The sequence below is a fragment of the Electrona antarctica genome, assembly GCF_951216825.1.
Source record: "Electrona antarctica genome assembly, chromosome: 7".
Taxonomy (NCBI): Eukaryota; Metazoa; Chordata; class Actinopteri; order Myctophiformes; family Myctophidae; genus Electrona; species Electrona antarctica.
Genome location: NC_136812.1, coordinates 17,710,640 through 17,718,361, shown reverse-complemented (window position 1 = coordinate 17,718,361; position 7,722 = coordinate 17,710,640).

Here is a 7,722-nt window from a genome sequence, read left to right as displayed (position 1 = left end):
AATCGGACATCGATTAACCTTATGTCAAAAGGCTGGCAAGAGATCAGATGGTGTATGCTTTAGATACAGATTGCGTTTCAAATAGAGGTGACAAAAGGTTCGAGTCACATGGGGAAAGAACTCACAACTTATATTTAATTTATACAGAAGAAGAACTGAATTTTCAAAACATTATGGGATAAGCATGGTTTAGAACAGAGTGACTTTTACAATAATCAAGAATGTAAATGTATCTCCTCCGCATCATCAGTGCCCATACCCGAGGCGGGGTTGGCGAAAGGGCCTTTCTGTGTGGAGTTTGCATGTTCTCCCCGTGTCCCATAGGGTAGGTACCCTCACAAAAAACATGCAGTAATCCTGGTCTCTAAACTGCCTCCCCCTGGCCAGCCGGGGGGCCTGATGGAGGGGAAAGGAACTGGTTGGAATAACGTGTTCCTTCCACGCGCTACGTCCAACCAGGGAAACTCCCCCCTGTCAGGTGTAAAAGGAGCAACTTGGACACTCATGCATGAAGGAAGCATGAGTTCAAGTCTGTTGCTCTCCCCAGGTTGGCGGAGGGTGTGTAGAGCCCAGAATCACATTAGATAATTGACACAGGGGTGAAAAATGGGTTACAAAATTGTGGGATAAAAATGAATGTAAATGTAAAGACTTTTCAGCAGTTGAATCCGACTTCTTTCACATACAGTCAGCCCTTACATCGGCACCAAACAAATCCATCTCTGTTATCCAATGCTCTGATGGACGCAAAACATGAAAGCACTTTGTACATCAAGGAGAAGTGGGAGAAGAAAGAGGGAATGCGCTCTCTTTGAGGAGGATTTGGGGTTCCAATGGTCCTCAACTTGTTCCATGGACTGGAGAGAACATTGTTGGTATAAAATATAATTTGATACTTTAAGACCCCATACCAGGAAAAATACATAGGTGAAAATTAGGCCATGCTAGAGGCAAGGTGGGGCAGAAAAAGCTAATCACTTTAATTGTAACTTATACTATTGTGAGTTAAGCATTAGTGGTGGAAAGTAACTAAGTGCATAATTATACTGTACTGAAGTACTATTTTGAGGTATTTGTACTTTACTTGGATGTTTTCAATTTCCAATAGGCCTAGTACTTCTTCCTAGTACTTCTTCCTACCCAAATTGAAGGTATTTTGGAAGAATATTTACAATACCTCTGAAATTCGAGACCGTGGCTGTACCTGGACATGTTGAATGTTTGAACCAGACGAGAGATACTGCAGCAGGTGCTCTTGGCGGCAAGCAAAAAAAGACTAATTCTACCAAATTTGGAACAACTGGATAGTACTGCCCCACTGAGAGAAGACTATGTTTTATAACTACGCTCCCCTCAGCACTATTGTAAATACTTTTGTTTTTGTAATGTTTTCTGAAAGAATTTAAAATCTGTAAATACAACCCTGTAAAGTGATGTACTTGGAAGAGGCGAAACCCACTGTAATCGTTCAAATAACGGGACATATAATACATCTGGAAAAGAAGGTGGAGGAAGTGAGAACTATTAATCATGCAATGTTGCTATTAGTAGGAATAATCACAGAATGGGGTCACATATTGGGTTTGTATAACATTCTGAGCGACTGTCTTTTTTATTTCCCTCAGCACTCTCACTAATTATTGTTCCTCAATAAGAGCTTGTTTGAATAAGCAAATAATTGAGTAGTGAATATCATGGCCTTGAGCCTTAATTCTCTTTCCTGGAATGGAATGGGCAAAGCAAACACAAATAACACAGGGTATTTACTATTTACATAATCACCTCCCCCAAACAAAAAGCATCACAATTAACTATAGGGGTGTGCATCTCTCCCTTACAAGACGATTCGATACGTATCGATACGCATGGGCTACGATGCGATTCGGAGACGATACATTTTATATACAGAACGATTCGATTCGATTCAGTCCAAATCGATGCGATTTCGATTTTGTGGAATTTGATGCGATTCGATGCGATACGGTGCGATCGGACACATTTAACCCTTTTTTGATTTTTAATTTGAAGCTCTATAAAGAATAAGGTTGGGACTTCATTAAAAAACGTTATCTAATTAATTGGAGGCTTTGTGATGAATTAATCTCAATTAATCACATTTTAATCACATATCAATAGGCCTATTTGACCTGAGAACAGTGAGAAGCTTTTTTTTCTCAAATGGATTTGGATACGAGTGAATCAATGAATAGTGACTACATAAGCATAAGCAATAAAACAAGTAGTAACTACAAAAAGTGCCCTTCTGGGCACAGGTCTCCACCAGGAGGATAGGAGTGTGTGTGATGTTTGGCAAAATGTTTAGGAGTAATATAAACATGTTTTTTTGTTTGTTTGTTTCTTGCAACAATTGTCTTCATTTTGTTGAGGAAATGCAGAGCCGGATCACTCATAGCATCTCTGATGTGATGATAGAATTCTGGATGAGCAGGACATGTGCAGCATTTTGTACAAAACGGGCTACTCCTGAAAACTTTGGAAGGCAATCTTAGCTAATCAGTGTAGAATCTGAGAAATCCAACAGGCTCGTCTTGATCACATGACTACACCGATTTGTGTGAGATTTGGATGAAATCTGTGCAAACATAAACAATGTGTTTTGCAGAAATCAGCCTCATGGTGGCACTATAACCAGCAGATGTGGAGGGATGCAGGGAAAATGTTTTTCCATGGCCTCTAGGGAGTGCGCATATATACAGATCGATGCAGTTATAGGTAAAAACAGGAAATGGCCACCGTGAGGCTGATTTGGGAAATAAATAGTGGCATGTCGTCCTCGGCCTAGTGGAAATGTGCGTGTATAATTTCATGGAAATTGGACACTGTGTTTGTGATTTGTTGCATTTTGTTCGAAACGGACCAATCATGTGAGCTTTGGAAGGCAATCTTAGCCAATCAGGATGGAAGATGGGAAATTGTGCAGATCTGTGTTGATCACATGACTATGGAGATAGTGTATACCGAATTGTGTGATGTATGGATAAAATGTGTACGAGTTATCTACAGAAATGTGTTTTGCCTAAATCGGCCTCATGGTGGCGCTATAAAAGGCCGTTGAGGAATATTTGGGGCAGAGGTTCGTCGTTGGCATCCAGGGAGTGTGTGTGCAAAGTTTGGCATGGATCGGGCCAACGGTGCCGGAGATTAGCTGATAACGGACGGACGGAAGGACGGATGGAAGGACGGATGGAAGGAAGGACACACACACACACGGACGGAGTGCAAAACATACTCTCTCCCCATGCCTTCGGCCTGGTGGAGACAATAAAAATATAGTGATAATAATATTTATAATGCTTCTCTAAGTACCTAAAAATGCCTTACAAGGGGAACATGAGAAAACAAATAAAAACAACTTTATTAGGGAAAAACTATGGACTAAAATAAATTAAAACAGTATTTATTTTTTCTTCTTTCTCTCTTTCTTTTAAATGTGGCACCACTTCATACTTCATACAATGGCACAGTTTGGGCCCTATCTTCTTCCAACCGTGCACCGGCCTTTCTCCCATTTAACTTGCACAATAGAGTACCTGACGTCAAAACCACGACCCCATGTCAAACAGAAATTTGTTTTTCCCATTCTAAATCTCGTAGACTTTAAGATAGCTGGGGAAAGCAATATTCTAGAGGTGGGTTTGAACTTAGGGTGGTGGCATGTCTCTGAGTTTTGAGAAGAGTACAGTTTTGACAGGTATGCCTGCTGTGGACAGTGAAACCCTGACCATTAAACACGGGCAGACGCAAGGATACTGTCTATCATTCATTGTTAAAGGAAGCCAGCAACATGTCGATGCAAAGACGTGTAGCTGCTCCAAATGATATTCCCATTTGTCTTTGTGTCTGCATGGCACATAGAGGTACCACGGAGACACCAGTGCAAAATGAATCCGATAAACCCGTCGTAGTGTATGCGATAAGTTAAGTTAAGTTAAGTCTTGAACTGTCAATGTTGTTGTTGTTGTGCACTGTTTCCTTATTTATATCAGTCGCCACGTGTGATTCAAGATACCGACAAGGTTGCGTAAAGGCCCCGTCTGCCTCTGATTGGCTTACCGAACGTTCGTGAGGAAATGGTGCCGTGTCAGTAGGCTACTCAGTACCAGTGAATGGTGATGGACCCCTTGCGACTTTCCCTATACTTGCGGGACTCTGGGGGGATGAGGATTTACTATTCTGTACCTATTGGGTTGAGGCAGGCGGGGGCGGGTCTTTACGCAACCGGCCCGTCGTCTTAAATCACGCGTGAGAGTGAGGCTTGAAAATGGCGACCGGAAGTAGCTCGTTCTGAATGAGTCTCCTCCCTGTGCCCGTCCCTAATAGCATACAATATATGCCTGGTAGAACAGTGGACTGAACTCGAGCTTACTTCAATAACTCCCTATGGGCGAATCACTTTGTGAAGGAACTTGAAAGAACTCTCTGAGGACCCCTGCTTGGCACATTACTGTTATGATCAAGCTCACCCTGCTGCTCTGTCCTCTGTCCCGAAGGCTTCACCATGCACCACCACCACTGGGCAGCAGTGGCTATAGGAGGTAGATCAGAAGCTCTCAGAAGCTTCCCTGTTTGATCTCCGGTTCCCCATGGGCTAGTGTCGAAGCGTCTTTGAAGAAGACCCCGAACCCCTCCCCTCCCCTGATGAGCAGGTCGGTGCCTGCCTTGCATGGTTTCCTCTGCCCTCAGTGTGTATACTGTGAATGTGTGTGTTCGTAGATAAATGTAATGCACATTGTGAATGTATCCTTTACGATTATCAAACCTTATGATCACTGACTGGTCCTTCCATCATGTCATACAGTCGGCCTAGTAGATTATTAGAGATGAGGACATCTCCTGTAGAGACAGAATTGCAGTTTCATTCATGTTCTTTTTCAGCAATGCCCTGTACATAGAAACACACAGACAGATATACACATTAAATACAATGCAGAGCACAGTACACTACAATACAGTACAGAGCACAGTACAGTACAGTAACTATAACAATAAATGTATAGTTGCACCGCTCAGTTCACACAGGTGTGATTTAAAAAATATATATAAGCTATAGGATCTAATTGATACATCAGAATGTTCCCTAATCTCTACTCTGACTCCAGTTGAGGGAAGGCATTTTGATCAATCCTTGCGTGAGCGTCCACAGCTGGGACAGGAAGTGGGCATAGAAGATCGCATTTCACCCATGGCTCTAACCTTTCTTTAAGGCTTAATGTAATGAGTCACTTTGTTGTGGAATATTCAATGAATTATTCATCATTACTCTCTCTCCGGTAAAGGTTCATCTTATCTTATTAACAGATACAAAGAAAGGTGACTTTTACAACCCTAGATGTCATGTGATTACTTTAGAAGGTAGGCCTATACTACAGAATTAACATGCTGATTACATCAGCATTCTCAATCCAAAGCTTTTGACATAGACACACACAGCTCACTAGATGACCTAATACCATATATAGACACACACAGCTCACTAGATGACCTAATACCATATATAGACACACACAGCTCACTAGATGACCTAATATCATATATAGACACACACAGCTCACTAGATGACCTAATACCATATATAGACACACACATCTCACTAGATGACCTAATACCATACATTTAGCTTTGAGAGATCAGTGAGAGAACACCATAGTGAATGAATAGAAAGAACAGTGCAGGCAGAAGACAGGCAGACAAAAGTGCCAAGACCAATACCTGCAGTCACAAGGCAGTTATTGCCATAGTGTCTTCACAAACATCTTCAAAGGCGTGTGTGTGTGTGTGTGTGTGTGTGTGTGTGTGTGTGTGTGTGTGTGTGTGTGTGTGTGTGTGTGTGTGTGCGGCCGTGCGTGCGTGCGTGCGTGCGTGCGTGCGTGCGTGCGTGCGTGTTTGTTGCGGGTTAGGGTTTCAGGCTTTCATCTTTTGTTTGCCTACCATTTCTGTACCATTCACATTTTTTTCTTTTCCAAACACACACCATCCTTGTCCATTACAAAGAAGTTGTTCACAACATGTTTTCTTTATTTATTTTTTCTTCTTTCTCTCTTTCTTTTAAATGTGGCACCACTTCATACTTCATACAATGGCACAGTTTGGGCCCTATCTTCTTCCAACCGTGCACCGGCCTTTCTCCCATTTATCTTGCACAATAGAGTACCTGACGTCAAAACCACAACCCCATGTCCAACAGAAATATGTTTTTCCCATTCTAAATCTCATAGGCTTTAAATATATATATAATCATGCAATATAAGAACCGTGTTCCAAAAATAAAATACAATGTGTTTTTGCATTATCTATTCGATACAGTCTGTGTTTGGAGAAATTTGATTTGATTTTGCGGTGAACCAGAAAGTATACTGCAATAGGAAATTACACGATTCACTGTTCCCACTGATGCAATTTGAGTTCATTATAGTTTGATTGATGAAACAGAGAACTGACAACTATACTGTCCTACAGAAATAAAAGATCCAATGCAACACGACGTAATGCTGATTGATTGATTGATTATGTAATTAAGTATACAGTTTGCAGAATTACAGTACATACAAGCACAACTCAATACAAAAACTGTTAACTGAGTGGACGACACCATAAAGCATAACACTTGTTTACAAGAGGGTCCACCGTTTTCAATTCATCATAACATTTAGAGACGTACGAATATACACTTATAGCCAAAAACAGGAAATCATCATAAAGGAGGTAAAAAAGGGGGAAAACATATACAGTTAGGGGAAAAAAGGTGTGGGTGGGAGATTCAGATTTTACGGGGGCCAGTTTCGAATTGCAGCCGTCCGTAGGTGCCCTTTGAGAGCGATTTTGAAGGAGTCAAGGGATTCACATGTCTTAATGACAGTTGATAGGGCGTTCCACATTTTTGTGGCATAGGAGCAAAATTAATTTAGTCCCTTGTTTGTGCCGAATCTGGGTTGCACATGGTTTGTTGAACTCCCTCTGGTGTTGTGGGTGTGGACTTAATTGACATTAAGGAAGTATTTAGACAGGTACATGGGTATCTTTAACCTGACTCCGCCAGATGGGGCAGCAGAGAGTACACTAGGTTCCCCAACTCCTGCTCCCATCTGGGAACTCTCAGGCTGACTTGATGCTCCGACCACCAAACGGCCTGGCCAATCAGCGGCAGCTAGAGGCGGGATCAAGGCATACACAGTGTTGCCTTGATCTGCTGCAGTGAGTTAAGTGGAAATGTAAGTGTATAGTTGCCATGTGGAGCTAAAGTGGGACCTACGCTTTTTATGTTGACCTGAATGCAGTCTTTCAGTGATCTAATTTCCTGACACAGATGTTGTGGTCTCTCGGTCCATCATATGTGCCAATGCAGCAGCATTTCACTTCTGAAAACTTTTTGCAATCCTGAAGACATGCTGGCACTAACAACGTAGCACTGACTACTGTATGTAGTGCTAGTTGTCACTGCTGGGCTCCACTGTGAGTACCTGCAGGACCTAGGCTATACCACTTGTCCTGGCACTCTATTGTCTCCAATGATGAACATGTCCCCGAATTCTTGAGGATGGTGGGTTTTATAAATAGTGTCGGCTATACAGGAACGCTGTTCAGACTTCCTTCGATTCTGAAGAGAGTGGTGAAGAAGAACCAATACGAGAAGCATTAATTTGTCCCTTGTCCCTGCCTGTATACAGTGTCCATCTAACAAGGATTGATGAATAATGATTCAGT